Genomic DNA, 20822 nt, shown 5'->3' with positions numbered 1-20822 from the left:
GGGTCACCAACCTTTCGGACCTCAGGGACCACTAAATTCATAATTTTAAATCCCATGGACCACTAATATGATCTGCCTAATGACCTAATGGGTGGGCGTGGCTAGGTGGTCATGTGACTGGGTGGGCATGGCCAACTCAATGTCACTCACGTAGACGGGCGCCTTGCTGGCCTCTACTCACCCCTCCCCTCCCAGCCACTCCTTGTCTCCCCGCCCGCGCTCCTTAGGGCCCCAACAGGAAGCAGTTGTTGGAGCTAAGCAGCCACCACATGAAAGAGTTGGCAAAACAGCTCAGTTCAAATTGACTGAGAAGGTGGCTCAGCAGAAGCACCTCACTGAGGACTACAAGCATAGACTTTCCAAGCAGAGGGAAGACCTGTGGGAGTGCAAGGCCAGGTACCGGCACCTGGAGGCTCAGTGGGCTGAGATGGTCAGCCAGTTCCAGACCATGAGGCAGTCCCACTGGAACAAGGCCCTCCGGCTCTTCACCACCAGCGGCACTTCCCTCCAGCCTTCACCCAAAGCCCCATACCAGGAGGCTGAAGCAGACCCCATGTTGGAATTTCTGTCCCCCTCTGACCCACATAAAAAGACCCTGAAGGGGGAGACTCTCTGCAGCAACACAACCATTCATCACACGTATCCAGCCTAGGGACCGTAGTTTGAGGACCCCTAATTTAGTGCAATATAGAAAATGCAAATAATTTTTCTGCGGATCCCCAAAATTTTCTCATGGAACACCAGTGGTCCACGGACCACCGGTTGGTGACCGCTGATATAGAGTATCCATTCTTGCATGAGGTCATCTGAATGGTGCCTCTTCCATTACAACACAAAGATGATTGTCATATAATAACATGTACTGTGTATGCATCCACTTCTGCAGTCAGAAATAGATGCATGCTACTTACTTTCATTTCCTCTTCTTTAAATGTTCAACCACAAAATGTATACAAATATTTAAAACACATTAAAACATATTGGCTATCAATCCTTAAAACAACAGGCTTCTCCTTCTCCTTTTTTCATAATAAAATCTTTTTGCCAATTCAGTATCATCATATTCACTGGGTTGCCATGGACACCATGACGGAAGGTCATCTGAAGCAAGTGGGACAAGAGAAAAGAGGTGAAAACACTCAACACAATGCGAAATGGGACATAGCTGGTATTGTAAATAATAGTCAGCCTGCTATAGTTTAATAATGGGAGCAGATTGTTTGCCTCGGCTTTGTAGTTTCATGAAGCATAAATCCAATAGATCTTGTGAATGGCACAAATTAATGGCACATTCAATGACTGAAACGAAGGACAACACAGTTGGTTCCTAGCTGCATCCAGACAACTAAAGAAAGGAAGAAAAAGCTAATTAATACATAGGAAAATGAGAAAAGGCTCATTCCAGAGAGCAGAATGTCCCCAGTAGATGACCATTAGTATAAGATAATAGGTGATTGCTTTGATGATTACCTAATTATCTCCATATATTGTTTTTGAATATTTTCCCCCACTGAAATGCCATTTTTGGAAACACAATCTTTTTCTCTCACACACTATATACACAGAGCTTTCTTACAGTACAAGGAGCCAAGTTGTTATTATACCATAGTCTTCCTGAATGGAACACACAATGTTGTTGGAAAATATGAAAAAATGTCTTGGTATCTCCAGGAGCGTTGGATATATTAACAGATTAACAGAGGGAGACTTTGTGTAGAAAAAGTATTTACTGTGCAAATGAGGTTGATAAATAAAGGTGGAAGTGGAACTTCGAAGATGCTTCTTTGAAATTCTTGATGTTAAAAAAAAAAATTGGCCAGACATTATCATGAGATCTGCTATAATCCTTCACCAATCGGATCAATGAGACCTTCATCCTATCCTGATGATAAATGTTTTGTTTGAGATATACTTAAAGCAAAGCTCCAGCTCTTACATGTCCCATTGACTTCTATTCTGGGCACCCTATGAATGAAGCTCACCAGAATTTCTGCTATTTTGTTTAAAACATTTAATTTAACAAGGTGAAAAGGAACAAAAGAATGCCAGCTAATCCTGATTTCAACTTTACTCAAAACTCTGGTAAATAAATAGTGTCACACATAGCCATTGCACAACAAAATAGAAGCTAATTTTCTATTGGCCCCATGCTTTGCTCTGGCAATGTCTAGAAGCATAATCTTTGTGTGGGACACATGATTGACACTCTACAGTAAAATTGGCATCCCAGGAATTTAGATATCTATTCAGGAAGGACCCACATGTTTCACCTACCTACCTTTCTTTATGCTCCTTTCCAAACTTTTTGTTTTTTTAAACATATAAATAATATGTTTACAATATAATAAAAACTCTCAAAATTCTTTACCATTCTGAAGTTGGACATATTGTCTGGAATTCCAAAGAGCAGGACCTTCAACTTGATTGGAGGCAGCAAGCAAGAGATTGTAATTTACATCATGGAAAATTAGCACACACTGCCTTCTGCTGGCCATTGGCGGATGGGAACTGGATGAAAAATTGAATTAGATCTTTTCAGTTTCAAAAGGTGATTTCCTTATAAGTATCCCAAGGAAAAATGTATTACCAGGACCAATAAGTTCTACATTAATTGGTCTTCACAGAAATGCCATCCGTTGCCCCAACTGATGGCTGCTAAATGTTTGTGACAGTTCACCTCACCTGCTGCTATTGAAAAATCCTAAAATGAACAACTTAAGTTTGTAATAGATGTTTGTCCCCAAATGGACAGAGCTTATTATTTTATTAAGTGATTTCAATATTGGTTTCATGATAGAGAAATCATATCCATCCTGCCTAAAGGCAATGGTAGCTGGGGAATCCCAACAACAGTACATTCAAAGAGTTCCAAACTGTTTGCTTAAACCAGAGGTCTTCAAACTTAGCAGCTTTAAGACTTGTGGACTTCAACTCCCAGAATTCTCCAGCCAGGATACCTATGCTGGCTGGAGAATTCTTGGAGTTGAAGTCCACAAGTCTTAAAGCTGCCAAGTTTGAAGATCTCTGGTTTAAACCAAGACACCTATGATAGATAGCCAAACCTCTCTTAGTAAGTTTCTCCTAACATTCCACTGGAGTTTGTCTTTCTGTAACTTATGTTTATTATTCCATATTTTTCTGGTTAGAAATAATAGAAAATCTAGAAATCCATCCATATTCTTAAGCTTCTTTCTTAAACGTTATTCGGTGGTAGAAAATTTGCTTTGCTTGTTTGAGAGCAATTGCTTAATGTAAGAGAGGAAAGAGTCAAAGAAGAGTTCACTATGAACTACCAAATAGTTAAATATGGGCTATTTATTTGTTTATAATAAATTATTTACAGATAAATAAATGTATACAATTACATATTAAAGAAATTGCTTACAAAATTAGCATTATTTGTCCAGAAGATCGTTTTTATTGCATACCATTTTAATGAAAAAAAGTGAGATTTACTGGAGAGAGCTTCTACGAATAAGATTATATAATGATACATGATAATAAAGTTATCTTTACCAATGCCTTTCTGCATCTGTCTGTATTTGCTATGGTAAATTCCTGAATGTAAGCAATAGTAGAAAATAAAATAAAAGTCAGAATAAAAACTGCTGAAATGTGGCAATATAAATATAAATGCAAAATGGACTATATTTGGTCTTTGCTCCCTTGGCTTATACAATAAGATTAAACAGACAAATAAATCCCAGTATTGCTTTGATACAATCACTCAATAGTTTTAACAATTTGCTGAGTAGACAACAAAATCTTTGCTTGGGATGATCAGGGATGATCTGAAAATAAGAGACTACTTTTTTGCCTGTTTCTAGGAATGTGAAGCTTGTATTTATGTCTTTCCCTTTCCTTTTCCCTCTTTCCCTCCCTCTCTCCCTCCCACTCTCCCTCCCTCCCTCCCTCCCTCCCTCCCTCCCTCCCTCCCTTCCTTCCTTCCTTCCTTCCTTCCTTCCTTCCTTCTTTTCCTCTTCCCCTTCCTCCCACCCTCTCTTTCACATGAAAAATCCATTTTCCTTCCTCTCTTTCCAGAGGTGAAATCCAAATTTTTTTACTACCGGTTCTGTGGGTGTGGCTTGTGGGCGTGATGTGGCTTGGCAGGCATGGCAGGGGAAGGATATTGCAAAATCTCCATTTGCGCCCCACTCTGGGACCAGCCAGAGGTGGTATTTGCTGGTTCTTTGAACTATTCAAAATTTCCGCTACCGGTTCTCTGAACTGCTCAAAATTTCCACTACCGGTTTTCCAGAACCTTTCAGAACCTGCTGGATTTCACCCCTGCCTCTTTCCAAGGAAAAGATTAATCACTCTTGCATGGCAGTTATTATCAGGAATAACAGCCCAGCCTGGGCCTTGAAAATTAAGCCAAAAGTCTTAGATTGCCTAGCTATGCCTTAAGCCCATCTTCTGCAATGCCACATGCTGTCTTCCCTGACTCTTTCCTCACACCTTTGTTTCAGTATAAAAGCAAAATGTAATATCTGCAGTACAGTTGGGGGTTGAAGTTGTTTGTCACCATCACATCAGTTTACTCCAGGAACAGGATGACCTGGCAACCTTAGAAGCAGAAGACACAGTTCTATTCCTTCCTGGAGTGTGATTGCAATGCTATGAAGTAGTAATAGTAATAATACTTTATTTTCTTTTGTCTTTTTCCATCTTTTTTTCTTATTGATTTTATTTTCAGACTCAGGAATGTCAAAGATAATTCCTGCCGGAGGTGTTTGATGGTGTTCTTTTCCTCCTGGGTCCTGAGATTAATAAATATGATGGATTTCTTTTTCTTTATCATGTTGCTTAAAATAATAATGGAGTGAAAAAGGACGATGGTTCCCAAAAGAAGAACTACTTGTTACTCAAGTACAACAAACATCTGTGACAAAGCAGGCAATTTTATTTCTCAGAAGACTGACAGACACACTGTCTACTGGATTGTTTAGTAGCTCGGAAGAAATTAAAATGCCACATAACATTTAGCAGGCACAAATTTTGTGTTAAAGTTCTGCACTTAGACTGAGCAAAGGTCTTTGAAGACTTGATGGCCACATGAGACTTGTGGGAACATCTTTTAACTGCTCCTGGCCTTTCCTAAAGGACTTCCCCATTTACAAAATGGCTGCCAAGCTAAACAGGGCTAGTCCCAAAGCATCTATTTTCTAGAAGACATTTTTTTTTTGCCAGGATGTGTTTTTCTTTTTTTCTTTCTTTCTCTGTCCCTGTTTACATTTGTTCTTTTCTTAAGAAACAGCCATACATCATTTTCATTTTCTAAAAAAATGTATATTTCATAAAGGGCCCAGGGATATCCTTGTAAATAGGATGATGCCAAAAGCTGGTTTTAATTTTATTGCATACCAACTTCCTATTTAATCATTATTATAAAAAGTTTAAATAAAATTAATTCCACAGAGAGCATAGGGTTGCCAAAGAAAGTGTCTGCAGGGCTTGGCACTCTAAATCACATCATTTTTTTAATACAAGAAAAGGCAGTGTCTTTTTTCTCATACTTTTTATTCTCACACTTCCTTTGAGAAGTTAACATTTATTTCTCCTAGGACCGATGAAGATAATCAACAGTCTGGCATTTGCTGGAAAAGCCAGCAAGTGGCAGTATGTCCAGGCAGAGATCGGAATCCTTAGAGAATTGCTTTTCTGAGGGTGTAAAGACTATCAGTCTAAATACACCTGCAGCTAATCCATTTTTCCCCTCATGTTGTCCTTTGCCAGCTTAAAGAAAAAGAAGAATTTGCACAGTACCCTTCAAATGCCCTAAAAGTATTTTCAGATTTTCCAATAGAAGAGCATTATACAACTGTACAACTAAAATAAAGACGGAATAGAAAGGAAAGGAAGATATCCGACCATATAGGGAAGGAAGACATCCGACCAAATGACTTTTTGATGATTGCAGGGGATTCTGTAACTGCCCTCTTCAGATATCAAAACAATACTAACAAACTCAACCTGTGCAAATGTTCTCTCTCTGCAAACTTTATTTTACAGAAAATTTTCCCCTCCTTTCATGAATATTGTTGTGTGTGGATGATGGTATTATCCATTCAGTCGTGTCCCATTCTTGGTGATTCTATGGGACAACTCTCTCCACATCTTCTGATCTTACACTACTTCTTTGAGTTGTTCAATGCTCTGACTGGTATCAGCTGTGATGGTGATTATGTATGTTATAGAGCACTTAGCTGCCAGCTGCCTGCAATTAGTGCGAGTTCAAATCTCACCAGGCTCAAGGTTGACTCAGCCTTCCATCCTTCCGAGGTAGGTAAATTGAGGACCCGGATTGTGGGGGCAATAAGTTGACTTTGTAGAAACACCGCTTATGGGGGGCCAAAAGCCCTAATAAGCAGGTATATACAAAAGAATGAAGGCTATTGCTATAAGTGCATTGTAAGCCGCCCTGAGTATTTGGAGGAGGGCGGCATATAAATTGAACTAATAAATAAATAAATAATAAACACAACCAGAGAACTGGTAGGAATCCCTTTATTGGCACGAACTTTGCCCCCAATGTCCCGTTTACTCTCCGGCCTGGAGAAAAATTCTTGTCAGTTTGTTGGGGGTGTTCCTTGGAACCCTGACAGCTCTTCCACAAACCTGCAGCAGCTTCTGGCTGCAGATACTCCAGTCCAGATACTACTATCCAGTCTGATTGCAGAATGACTGCAATCAATCACTTCAGCAGGGCAAGATAATGAGTCCCAGAAGCAAAGAATAATGGCAATAATTCCAGCAAGACAAGATAAGCACACAGAAGCACGGCACTAATTCAAACAGTCAGGAGGAATGCCAGGAATGCAGGCCACAACTCTCAACACTAGATTAATTCAGCATTTGTTCCTGACAAACGCCCCTCCCAACTGCTTTTCCTTTAAACTCCATCCCCAGGTGTGCCTTGTGAAGGGAATTGGGGCCCTCTCCTTCCTCATAAGCCACGCAACCCACATTACTCTCGTCTGTGTTCTTCCCTGCGTGCCCTAGGATGAGGAGGGGGTGGGCCTTGGTCTTCATCTAACCCTCTCTCCCTTGTTCAATCTCTCCCCTGCTCTGCCCAGCCTGACTTTGCTCTTCCCCAGTTTCCTCCACAGCCAATGGAGCCACTCCCTTGCTCTCTCTCAGCTGTTCATCTTCTGTCTCAGATTCAGACTCCGATGGGAGCATGACACATTCATTTAGTGATCATTCAAAGTTACAGCTGCATTGAAAAAAAATGCAGATCTTCATACTTTATGACAATTGCAGTATTCCCATAGTCACATGATCAAAATTTGGGCATCTGGTAACTGGCTTGTATTTACAACAGCTGCAGCATCCCAAGGTTACGTGACCATAATTTGAGAGCTTGCTAGCCAGCTTCTGACAAGTAAAGTCTATGGGAGAAACTGCGTTCAGTTAAATACTGTATGATTCACTTAACCACCCTAGCAAAAAAGGTAATAAAATTTGGTGAAACTCACTTAACAACCACAATGTAAATTGTGGTCTTGAGCTAAGGACTACCTGTATTCTACACTACACTTTGACATTTAGATGACAGGATAGATGGGAACTCACCAAATTTGTAGACAATACCAAGCTGGCAGGAATAGCCAAAACTGCAGAAGATAAGCTTAAAATATAGAAGGATCTTGACAGACTTGAACATTGGGCCCTATCTAAGAAAAAGAAATTCAATGGTGAAAAAAGTAAGGTTCTACATTTAGGTAATAAAAGCCAAATGCAGTATATGTGGTACCTTGCTCAATAGTTGTAATTGTGGGAGGGATCTTGGAGTCCTAGTGGACAACCATTTAAATATGAGTCAGCAGTGTACAGCAGCTGCCAAAAAAGCCAACAGAGTTCTGGACTGCATAAAGAGAGGGATAGAATCAAGATCACATGAAGTATTAATACCACTTTATAATGCCTTGGTAAGGCCACACTTAGAATACAGCATCCAATTTAGGTCACCACAATGTAAAAAAGATGTGAAGACTCTAGAAAGAGTGCAGAGAAGAGCAACAAAGATGATTAAAGGACTGGAGGTTGAAACATATGAAGAACAGTTGCAGGAATTGGGCATGTCTAGTTTAATGAAAAGAAGGACTAGGGGTGACATGATAGCAGTGTTCCAATATCTAAGGGGCTGCCACATAGAAGAGGAAGTCAACCTATTCTCCAAAGCATCTAAAGGCAGGGCAAGAAGCAATGGGTGGAAACGAATCAAGGAGAAAAGCAATCTAAAACTAAGGAGCAATTTCCTGACAGAACAATTAATCAGTGGAACAACTTGCCTCCAGAAGTTGTGAATGCTCCAACCCTAGAAGTTTTCAAGAAGAGATTGAACAACCATTTGTCTGAAATGGTATAAGGCTTCCTGTTTGAGCAGGAGGTTGTACTAGAAGACCTCCAACTCTGTTGTTCTGTATTCTGTATGGGAGAACTGTCAGTGCAAAGGTAGGAAACAAGGAACCTGGAATTACATAAGGCTGTTGTATCTACAGGTCTGGTAGCCTAAACAGGTTGGAATTAAAATCAGGCAACATGCAGTTTGTAACACTAAACAGTGCATCTACTGGTATGCATTCTTTTAAGGTGAGGTTCTGATGTCCAATAAACTTTTCTTTTATTGAAAGAGGCTTTCTCTTCACAGCCAACTTGCACCATCCACTTTCTGTTTTCTCCTTGTTATTCAGACTGATAATTTTCATTTTGCCTTGGTGCAGGGCTTATACAATATGTATCAGGGTTTGGAAACAGCTTGCTCCCTTACTTACTTTTTTTTCTCCCAGCCAATTTGTGCAAGCTGAACATAAATATGATTTTTTTACAACATTGAATTTTTAACGAAGAAAGAAAGAAATTTCTTAATGAAGAAAGCTTTCCAACTGTGGTGCAATTTTGTGGAAGGTCAAAATGTCCTTTCAAAGTTCAGACTGGTTACAAAACTCTGATACATTGCAAATTTACAATTTACAAATTTCCCAGAGACTTACACCGTGGTTGCAAGTTTGAGAGGGTAAATTCTTCTGTGATCAATCAAATTCCTCCTCAGAGCAAGCTCCATAGATGAACTCTAATCCCCCTCATCTTCACCCTTGGATTTAATATAACTGGTTAGAAGGACATTTTGGATTGTTTAAAATGGCCCACCTCTTGCTCTTTTACTTTGATGTCTCACATTTGTATTTTTTTTTCTTCCTATACTTACCATCATGCCTTATCTTTGACTATCAAATGAGACACCAAAGTGCTTTTCCAAAGGAAACTGGACATTATTTGTTTTTGTGAAAGTCAGGTACAGGACAGCCTGACTACAGAGTTCGCTTGATTTTTATTTTCTTTTTTCTTCTTTCACCTTCTGAGGAGAGGGAACAAACAAACAAAAGAAGCCAGCTGAACTCTGTAGATAATCTTTCCTGTGTCTGGTCCTTTTGGTTTCTTTCCTACCCCCTCATAAAGCAGAGAGATTGGAGAGGCACACAATATACCAGTACATTCCTTTCAATATGTTTTCCCCATTGTGTACTTACTTACTCTCTTGCAATCTCTTTCTCTTCAATAAATATTAATTTCCTTCTTTCTAATTCCAAAAGGTATTCCAAAAGAAGTGGCAAAAAAGAAAGTACCGTCACAATCATGTGATATCCCACTTAGTGACTGCTTTGTTTAATGACAGAGTTTGCTGGATTTTTATAGAGGTTGAGTGTTGGTAAATCTTAGGGATCTATTTTCTGGCCGGTTTGGGGAACTCAGACACTATACCTGGGGTGAGTTTGATTTTTAGGCAAAATGAGCCTTTCAGGTGGGCAGCAGAGCTGGGAAACACCTTTGATGAGAGAGGTGGAATGTTGAGGTCTTCAGATAGAAGAGGATGGAAAGCTGACATTTCTTTATGTGCAATTCCCTTGTAAGGGCTGCCTTTGGGCTGTGCTGTGAGCTGGCAAGGAAATGTCTAATCTTTGCTTCAGATGGGATTTCAGGGAGCTTTACCTGGGGGCAAAATGTCTCAGTGTTTAAAGATGCTTAGATTGTTGGCTGCAAAGCCGACAGCCTGGGTTCAAGACCTGAGCACTGAACAATGGAATGAGCTCCTGTCACTTGCCCCAGCTCCTTCCCACCTAGCAGTTAGAAAGCACGCAAAAGCTAGTAGGTACCACTTTGGTGGGAAGGTAACAGCATTCTGTGTGCCTTGGCATATAGTCATACTGGTCACAGAGATGTCTTTGGACAATACTGGCTACTTTGACTAAGAAAGGAGATGAGCAACCTCCCACCCTGCAGAATCGAACTCAACTCGACAGGAAACCTTTACCTTTACCTCTTACCTGAAGGCAGGGAGGACCAACTTGGGTATGGCAGGATTACTGTAGGTAAACAGATTTATCTAGTTTGACCCTGGTCACATTTAAAGGGCATGGAGGGAAAGAGTGTTTCCATTTTGTTGTTGGGTTTATTTTCTGTAATACAATCTTTCTCAAGGAAAAAAAAAATGTTTTAGTTCTCTTTATTAGATATTTTCTTGTACGTGCCACCAGAGGGAGCTATTTGCACATTATAACATCCATGAAGTCAAGAGTAACAGCCAGTCAAGTTAAGTTTGATTCCTTCTGCCCCTGCAATTTTCTTGGCCACATTAATGAAGTGATTTGCCACTTCCTTTCTTGTCTCCACCCCCCCCTCCCGTCCAGACAACCCCACTGCATACCCAGATAGTCCCTTACCCAAATACAATGCAGGGTCAGTGCTGTTTAACTTTCAGGATCAACCAAGGCCGGCTAGGTGGTGCCAACTAAGTAGGCCAGGAACTGAGATGAAAAAATGAAATGAATAAAAGAAAAATTAAGATAATCCGAGATGGAGGAAAAGACTTTATTTTTATTTTTTTAATTAACCAACATAAACATTTTCAAGCTTTTCACCTCACTACAGAAATATCCCTGATGGAAAGCTAAGGTGACAGTTAATTCTATGTCAGATCAAGAAAGAAGTTAAAAAACAAATCTAAAATTTGGCTGTATAAAACTCAAATGTCTGCTCTTCACTGAATGAAACTTTTCTGTTTTGAGCTTTACATTAAACAGAGCGGCAATGTGGTAACATCCCACTTTCAACAGCAAACTTCATAACTCCCAAATGAATTGCGCAATACATGAGTATTGAAATACGTTTCAAGTTATTATTTAAAACAGACAAAAGGATTCTTTTTGAATTGGCATTCATCCTATGCAAGTTACTCATCTAACTCTGAATTCTCTTTAGCCTTTAGTGATTTTGCCAACATGAGAAAAACGTATCAAATCAGTAATGGTAATTGCAAGGTTCATCCAAGTTGCAACTGATTGACTGATCGTGTTTTTAAAAAACTGATTTAAAAAAAAAAAAAACCTCCCTTGGTTATTTGGGTATGGCAATCCTGACTAGCAATAAAGTACTTTTGGTATCTTAAATTTAATTTACATTAACACTTGAGTTGCTAATTTGGTGCAATTAATAATGTTTCCTTCTAATGTAGGTAATGATTTTCATCACACTAAAAAAAATAAACAAATAAGTGCAGTCTCTGGTCTCTAAAATCATATCCTTTTATTAGAGTGACTTTTCCTAATGTAGCACTTTACAAATATCCAGAGGCTGATAATCTGCACTATGTTCAGTTGGCTCCTTAACAGACCTGGAATGCATTAAAAATTTATCTCCAACAATATGAAACATGATGATATTTACCCAATGTTAATGAAAGGACAAAAGTAACTTTTAAAAAATTCTATTGCAGTGACTTTCTTTTAATTGGAGAAAGGCTAACACAACATCTTAATGCAATTAAAACACAATTTATGTAACCAGATGGATCAAGGTGGCTTTAAGTAAGTCATGTTCGTATCTTTAATCAACCATAAAAATCAATCAGTCAGTGACTATCTCAAAGAATCATTTTAAAAATTGATGATATAAGCACTCTTTTATCTCTACCAAAAGTTTATTGTATAGAATTAAAGTTCATTAAGTACCGCATGTATAAGTTTACTTCTATTTATTTATTTTAGGGACTTCGGGTCGCATATAATTAAAGCCAGTAAAATACCTTGAAAACAGGAACAGAAATATAATGGCATAGAACTGAACATGACAAGGGGAATAATATACTATAATCTAGGCAAACTCTAAATGACACAATACCAGTCTATCCTACATCTTGGGCAGAAAGTCAAGATTTCAATGATCATTTAATGGGTAGAGTTGGGGTAATCCAAACCTTCCCATTGCCCATCAGTAAAAGATGCAGTGTTGTTGATTTCAGTTTCTCAAGATTTTTTTTAAAAAAATAGCATGGAACTACATATCTCTACTTCGTTCCATTTTAATCCTTTCTTTGATCTGTCTAAATTATTTCTTTCAACGTATTTGACATTTTCCCTGTTTCATTACACACACTTTTTTTTTTCAAGATTATAATGCAGGAGTATTCTTTTTAAGTTCAAAATTGAGATTCAGTATTTGATATTACTAAAGCTCAAATTCAATAAAGACAATAATAAAACCTGAGCTTGGCAAATCTGTAGGCTAGTGTTTTATTAAAGATGTCATTGTTGCTGCTTGAGGCTTGTAGAACTATAGCAGACAATACAATTTTAAGCACACAATTATGGAACAAGGGAGGGAGGGAGATGGGAAAAAACCCCTCCATTTTGCCCTTTTGGATTCTGAAGTTTCTCAGTCTATCTATCATCGCAGCTTGGGTCAAGATTCTTAAGGATCCACTAAAAGAAATCTTATCTCTGTAATAACGGAGCTACGGAAGTTACCGCAGAAAAGTATCAATGTAATAGGCAATAGGTTTACTTTTTCAGTGTGTCTTACGTATTGCTACTGGACTATATTTATAGCTAATACTGAGGGGTAGTAGAATATTCTACAGAAGTGGAAAATATTTAATGATGTGCTTTATGTGAGTTTTAGTATGCTGAATAGCATATTTAGAATGGCATTTCACACCGTTCAAGTTGTGAAATTTGATTCTTTAACAACATCCTGACTTCATTTATCTCCTTTCCACAGTTTTAATGTCTTATCAGGGTGTTCCATTCTTCCTAGTTTTTATGAGTTTATATTAGCATTATTTCATCCTGTGCCCAAATTATGGAATGAAGACAATACATTAGATTTAGTTTTACCCTATGTCATCCTAAAACAAAACACACGCACAATTTTGTTGGAGGATGTTGTTAGGAGGAAATTCTCTCCTAACTTGAAAGCTCTGGAAAGCATTAAATGAAGGTAAGTTCAATCAATCAATCAATCAATCAGAATCCAGCTGGAAGGCATCTTGGAGTCTTCTAGTCCAACACCCTGGTCAAGCAGGAGTCCTTATACAATTTGAGACAAGTGGCTGTCCAGTCTCTTCTTAAAACCTCTAGTGATGAAGCACCCACAACCTCTGAAGGCAAGCTGTTCCACTGGTTAATTGTCCTCACAGTTAGGAAGTTTCTCCTTAATTCCAGGTTGCTTCTCTCCCTTATTAGTTTCCATCCATTGTTTCTTGTCCTGCCCTCTGCTGTTTTGGAAAATAAGTTGACCCACCTCTTCTTTGTGGCAGCCTCTCAAATACTGGAATATAATAAAAAAAAGTCTACCTTGCTGGATTCTTGTTTCTTACTATCACTTCTTTCAAACTCTGTTTGAGAGCTACCAAACAGAGTTTATCTTTGAATTGTAGTAATTAAAGGCTAATTATAAAAAATAATAATACTTGATTTATTTTCTTTTCAGGATGCAGATATTTTGAGCAGAATCTATCGGTGGCAGCAGCAGCAGCATCCTGAAGTTGAATTTGGTTAAATGCCCTACTCAAATAAGATTTGTTTAAAATAGGAGATCCATGTAAAATGAAAAAACAAACCCCTAACTGAAGGGACATATTTCGAGAATGAAGAAAGAGAAGGAGGGGGGGAAGGGGGGAGGAAGGAAGGAAGGAAGGAAGGAAGGAAGGAAAGTTTCAGATTAACAGAGTTGAAAGGGACTTTATAGGTCATCTAGTCCAACCCCCCACTCAAGCAGGAGACTCTACACCATTTCTGACAAATGGCAGTCCAATCTTTTATTGAAAGAAGGAAGGAAGGAAGGATTACCAGTTGGTTGTACTGTATCATACTATAGTATTTTGATCAACCTCCTTTCAATGTCATTCAAATCAGTCACCATGATCTTCATTTCCCCTCCAAAACAGGCTAGCCTTTTTGTTTTTGCTATATGAAACTTATTGTACTGAACATGGCCACCTCTCTATGAAGGATTCTTGTGAATTGCATGGTCATTTATTTGGGGAGAATCCTATAACTACTGAATTAATTCAAAGACTGTATGTGGTAATACCACAGACACACTCACAATTTTTATGAGGGGAATGGGGAGAGCTGTCTGCTAAACCTCTACTTTTGCAGCTTGATTGTACTCACAATAATGGATTGTAACAGAATACTTTGTTCAACCACTACTTTAGAGAAGAGATGTTAGCAAGGGTTATAACTATCCATGGAATGTAAATAGAAAAGGTCAGCTTCTCTCAGTTAAACCAGCTGAGCTTCGCAGAAGAAATTGAGAAGAATTGTTGATTGAATAACTCCCTTCTCATCTTTCAGACCTGCTCCTCTGACCTGTACACAATGAAACAAATAAAGCAGCTAATGTACCCACTCTCTTCCCTGCGAAGTTATCTCCTCTCTGTGATTTTAATCACCAGAGCAGAAATATTAACTGGATATCTCAGCAACTGCTGGAGGCAATGTTCTCACATACATTCACTTGAAACTGTGATGCGTATTCTTGAGAAATGATCCAGCATCCTGAATTAATCTCGAGGAAATTCAGATACTTTACAAAATCCAGTTAGGCAATGACATTTTTGGAACCAGTCAGAATATCAACAAAGTAATGAGCAAGTTTGCAAGTTTTAAAGAACTCTTTGTCAGGTGGAATGTTAAACAATTGTTAAACAAAACAAGCCTGCAAAATTTGGCTCGAAGTCTGCATTTAGCAACGGCACTAAAATGATGGGAGATGGGGAAGCAGCAAAGTGGTCTACCACTATGATACCATATGGTCTAAATTTAGTTTTGCAATACGATCTAGATATGTTTTAGATTCAGTTTTTTTTTTTAAAAAAAATCGGTATACAGATAAAAGTCAAAGTGGTGGGAAAATTGTAAAAATTTGAATTTTGACTATTTTATATTTTAATTATTAAAGTTTTCTTCTAAGTATCTCCTATTTTAAACATTTTTTCACAATTTTCTCTCCCCCCTGCTTTTTCCACCCACTAGGCTGTCTCCTTTAAAAAAAATCTTACTGAGCTTATAAACAACTTCAATGACAAACAATTCTGATCTGTGTACATCCCAGCATAACAGAAATTGAGTTAAAGCACAAAATAAATATCAAAACATATTGCATCAACCATAACAATAACAGGACAGCCATTGCTGTCCCAAAAAACATTCTATTGTCAAGGGCAACAGCATCATAGCATTTCAAGCCCCGAGGCCTGCTAAATTAACCATGTTTTGGTGGTTTTCTTAAAAAACAAGAAGAAAGGCACAATTGGTTATTCAGGGAAGTGCTTTTTTTTTCCATAGAAAAGGAAAGCAACTGAGGAGGCCCTGAAGGTGGCATTTCCTGGATGAAGGGAGTCAATGGAAGCTGACTCTACCAGTAATAGGACTGATAGTACTTTATGGCCAGAATTCAACAAATTAATGGCAGATAAAACAAAATAATATGGTTTACAGCAAGATTATTGATGCAATTATACTTTTACAAACCACGTACCATAATTTGGTTACATTCAGAGAAACTGAGTCATACACACTGTTCTGACAACAGCTCTACACATAGTAAGTCAGGACTGCCTGAATTCTTTTTTTTTAACAAGAAATTATAAGGCAGATTCTTGCATTCTTATAAAAAATGTAGCAGGACACAGAAGGACGGTACAGCTGCCACTGTTCTCTGTGCATTTTGTTTGATGAACGCTGTGTTTGGTAGAAAGATGAGAGGCCTGACCACTTACTTGACCACATCGTAGCCTTGTTTACATTTTTCTTTTCATGTCCATAGACTTTTGGTTGCAGCAGGATATCAGTGTGATGAATAATTAAATGGATTTTCTTAGGCTAGAAATATAATTTACGTAGAAGCTTATTACTAATTGCTATCAATTATATTTTCTAAATTTTTTTTAAAAAAGATTTTTATTATTTTTTAAAGGAGACAGCAAACTGGATAAGAAATCCTATTTTTTATTTTTGCCTTGCCATCCTTGTAAATCAAGGATGCTATAGCACTGCTATAATTGGTGTCTTATTTGCAGTATGCCAACTTGTCACTTAAGTACTTTTTAATTAAAAGGGAGACTTTTAGAGGGGGAAAAAATGGCCCAGAGATTTTGGCAGATACCAAAGGAAATGTTTCTGGACACGTTGCAGCCCATGTGCATCGTGTTACCTATTTCTGAGCTCTGACATACACAACAGTGTTATCTTTCATGTGAGAAAGGGCAGTGGTATTTTATACATATTCATTAAAATTTAATCCTATGATTTCTCCGAACAAACAGGATTGGGCTATTTTTCGATTTGTTTGTCCGTTTGTTTTTAGTAGGAAAAAAGCCAAGAAGAAATTGAAATGCCAAACAAACAAAAATGTAGGTTATTTTCTAGTAATCAGGTTAAATTTGCAAGCTAATAATTTTTCAGTTGCCCAGAGTTACCTGACATAAACGTTTAATAAATAATTTTTTAAAGTTTTTTATTTTTTAGACAAACAAACATTTAATACATCAGTTTTCTCTTCCCTATGACATCTCGGTGTTATCTTCCAAAGTTCTTTCTTTTTCTGTATAGTTGTCATTACTTCTATCTTGATCCTTATCCAGTCTACAATATCAATTCATCACTAACATAATATCCAACTCATCACATATTTTTACATACTTATATAGTTAATCATTTATTTATCTCTTCTCCAACCAATAATAAAAATCATTCCATATTTTAAAATATTCTGAGTCTTCTCTATCTTTAATCATCAAAGTTAATCTATTCATTTCTGCATAATCTAAGATTTCTTTTATTACTTCTTCTTCCAAAGGTATTTTCTCCGCTTTCCAATTTTGTGCATAGACAATCCTTGCAGCTGTTATTACTTGTATTATCAGATAAACTTTTTCCTTGCTAATTTTTTCAGGTAGGATACCCAGTAGGAACAACTCTGGTTTAAATTCAATACGTTGATATATCAACGTATTAATAAATAAATTTGCATGGGCCAAATTGTCCACTGTGACAAAATACACAGACACTGATAAATCACATATTTTATTACTACCTTTGCTTGAAGCTTGTTTCAATAAAACTAGTAGTAAGATTTAAAGGGGAAGCTGAGGAGAAATTAGCAGTCTTATACATTAAAAGTATAAAGTAGTGTCTGTAGACTCTGGAAGGTTAAAGAAATATATATCTGTAAAAACTAAAAGAGTTAAAGTAGTTTCTTGTCCAGAAAAACCTTTGAACACACTGGCTAAAAATAAGTCTAAAGTACAAATGGCTAACTCATACTCCTGCATGATTAGTCTAATATAGGAGTAGGGAAGGACATGCACAGGATATGCTCAAAAAAATCAAGCTGGTGCTATGACAATCCCTGCAGACATCCTGGGAGATGACAACTTTCTTGTCCACCAGTGTTTCTTTTATGGCAATGCATGTGTATTCATTCATATACATAGACTTATATTCATTGTATCTCAGGAGACAGTAGCACCAACTCTACCTGGTCTACCTGGTCTGCACTGCTAAGCATGGTCAGACGTGGTTAATACTTTGGTGACTGACTGACAAACCATTTTTATACCAAATTTATATTTCACTGATAAAGAAATAAACACACACACACACACACACACACACACACACACACACACGGCTTTTGTCACTGATAAATGTAGATGTTTATCTTTCTCTAATTAAACAAGTTATTTTGCCATCACTGCTAGTTCTGTTATTTTCACCAACAAATGTGTTGTACTCATGTGTCAAATACTCAAGGAGTTGGCGATATTTCTTAAATGGAAACATCAGCTTTCATTGTCCTTGTTCCATGATTAACAATAGGACTGAAAAGTGAATAGCTCAGAATAAGTCTTCAACACAGTTTGCAATCAGATTTAGTTCAAATGAATTCATGTATCACTTATGTCAAATTTCTGATTTATTATCATTCTTCAGAAATGAAGAGAAATCTTTTCAGTCAAAGAAGGATATATTTAAATCTACTAGGGTTTTGGGGGAGAGAGACTTTGAGCCAGCATGGAATTCTGCTGACTGCCTTATCTCAGAAGTGATTTGCCACTGACTTTTTCCTAGGGCTGGGATAAATGACTGGCCCAAGAGCACCAGTTGGCTTTATATCTAATGTGAGATTAGAACTCCCTGATTCCCAGTTTCTAACCCAATGCATTACAGTAAACTGTTTGTTCTTAATATAGGTTAGCCTAGTACTGTAAAGTCAAGCTGACTTCAGATTTTAATGACTATATTTATTTTGATTTACGGTACTATATTTGTATCCTGCCATATACCCAAATTACTAGTATAAATTTTTTGGCATAAATACAGAAGTGGTTTTTATTGCCTTCTTCTGGGAAGTTTTTCAACTACCTAGTTTTATATTCAGTCATGGCTTACCCTGAGGATCTATCATCTAAGTGGTAACCAAAAATGACCCTGCTGAACTTTAGTACTCAGAAAGGTCAGCCAGATGTTGCTTGGTCTATTTTAACAGTCGGATTTCTTTGGTCTAGTATGAAATGCTCAATCCAGACCACGGCATAGATTGGATTGTAAGAAGCAACTTGACTTGGTTAATCAAATTAACTTGGTTAATCAAATTTCCTGATTGCTTATTTGTACCCTATGACTATCATTAAGTGTTGTACCTTATGATTCTTGACGAATGTATCTTTTCTTTTTATGTACATTGAAAGCATATGCACCAAAGACAAATTCCTTGTGTGTCCAATCACACTTGGCCAATAAAGAATTCTATTCTATTCTACATCATTTTTGCAATCCTTCTTCTTCCTCTTCCTCTTCCTCCTCTTCCTCTTCCTCCTCTTCTTCTTCTTCTTCTTCTTCTTCTTCTTCTTCTTCTTCTTCTTCTTCTCCTTCTCCTTCTCCTTCTTCTTCCTCCTCCTCCTTCTCCTCCTCCTCCTCCTCTTCCTCCCCTCCTCCTCCTCCTCCTCTTCTTCTTCCTCCTCCTCTTCTTCCTCTTCTTCTAATTGATTTGTCTCCAACTTGGGAATCAAAGTAAGCCACTTTGATTCAACTAACTATTTGTTTCATAGAGATGGGCCTTTGCTCATGAGTAACACAAGACCAACTCCATTTTAACATGCAGAGTGTAGCAAGGTGGTTGTGCTGAAGGGAAGTATTGTTTTGATGAAGTATTTTTTTCAAAGAAATATTTCAGTCAAAGCTTTGTCAAATTGAAGTGCTTTTTCAAATGTCTGTGTGTACCTACTGGATATTTTTTTTATTACAAACAGCTGCTTTGATTTCATTAAAACATGCAAGCTTCAATTAATGGTCTAACTTTATATTTATCTTTGCTGATTTGCTAATTGCAGTTCAATAGTGTTTCTAAATTATCAATAGGAAAATGCTCAGTTGTTCATTTCTTTAGTTAAGCCACAGGGAAGCTTTGTTTGATTCCCTTACATAAGCCACAGGGAAGCTTTCAAGTGCAAGAATCCAGGATAAAGTTACTTAATTATCTGTTTGCAGCTCAATTGCAATGGTTTGGCAACTTGGTTTCAGTTCTGTATCCCATTTCAAGCATGACTGAGTGGCTGATCAGCTAAGATAGATTTGTCCAGCTGGAATGTGTGAAAAGACTTTTAATACTGATGAACTTGTAAGGTTGCCAACTATTTTGACTGGTTCTGCCCTTTGGCTTTATTCGCAGATTGACTTGCAAAAATCAAGAAGGTGAAGATTTTCATGACGTGGCAATAGAATTAGAAGAAAAGGCAAAACTATTTATAGATCTTAGGGTGCTATTAACTTTATCAGAGCAGATTTATTTAGCAATCAGAGCAGAGATAGATAATAAACGGTCTTTAACCACATTTCAACAAAATGCTACCAGCATAGCTACAGTATTTTATAAGCCTGTGTTCAGTGGGATATGAGTCTGAAACAGAAGGCAGAGAATTATCTTTGGGGCAATAGTTAGCCAGATCTTCCTGAGAACTTCACAAGCAAAGTATTGAGAAAGAAGATCTGGGAAATGACTGCTATTCAGGAGTTGTTATATTTTATAGAAAGGCACCTGCATTGATCTGCATCAAATTGGAAACGCAGTTTGGTCTAGTGCTGTGATGGTGAACCTATGGCACCCATGCCAGAGGTAGCACGCAGGGCCCTCTCTGTGGGCACACAAGCCGTTGCCCCAGCTCAGCTCTGCCACATATGTGTGCGCACCTCCCACTGGCCAGCTGGTCTTCAGGTCTCTGCTGTGCATGTGAGGAGGTGGTGTGTGCATGCGTGGGGGGAAGCTGGGGGCATGCACATGCATGGGGGCCAGGGGGTGAGTGTGCATGCAGGGGGTGCATGCAGCGGGCACGTGCATGCACAGGAGTGAGGCGCATGCACAGGGGCAACCGGCCTGGAAAAGGTTAGCCATCACTGGTCTAGTGGTTAAGGTATTGGGGTAGAAAGTCCAGCCTTGGCCATGAAAACCAGTTGGGTGAACTTGGGCCAGTCACT

At 38.1% G+C, this 20822-nt stretch overlaps 1 long non-coding RNA gene across 1 annotated transcript; it reads right to left on the bottom strand.

Annotated features, from left to right (window-relative positions):
• Nucleotides 1–1148: 1148 nt before the first annotated feature.
• On the bottom strand, nt 1149–4524 carry LOC117678811 (uncharacterized). The gene is made up of 4 exons (XR_004595133.2): nt 4500–4524; nt 3517–3558; nt 2369–2508; nt 1149–1345 (listed from the first exon to the last, which is right to left on the bottom strand). It is a non-coding gene; the product is annotated as an uncharacterized LOC117678811 (long non-coding RNA).
• Between the last annotated feature and the right edge of the window lie 16298 nt (nt 4525–20822).

This window comes from Pantherophis guttatus, chromosome 6 (assembly GCF_059756535.1).
Source record: "Pantherophis guttatus breed Tessera chromosome 6, ASM5975653v1, whole genome shotgun sequence".
Classification (NCBI taxonomy): Eukaryota; Metazoa; Chordata; class Lepidosauria; order Squamata; family Colubridae; genus Pantherophis; species Pantherophis guttatus.
The sequence above is the reverse complement of the archived record's forward strand: the minus strand, read 5'-3'. Positions and strand labels throughout refer to the sequence as shown.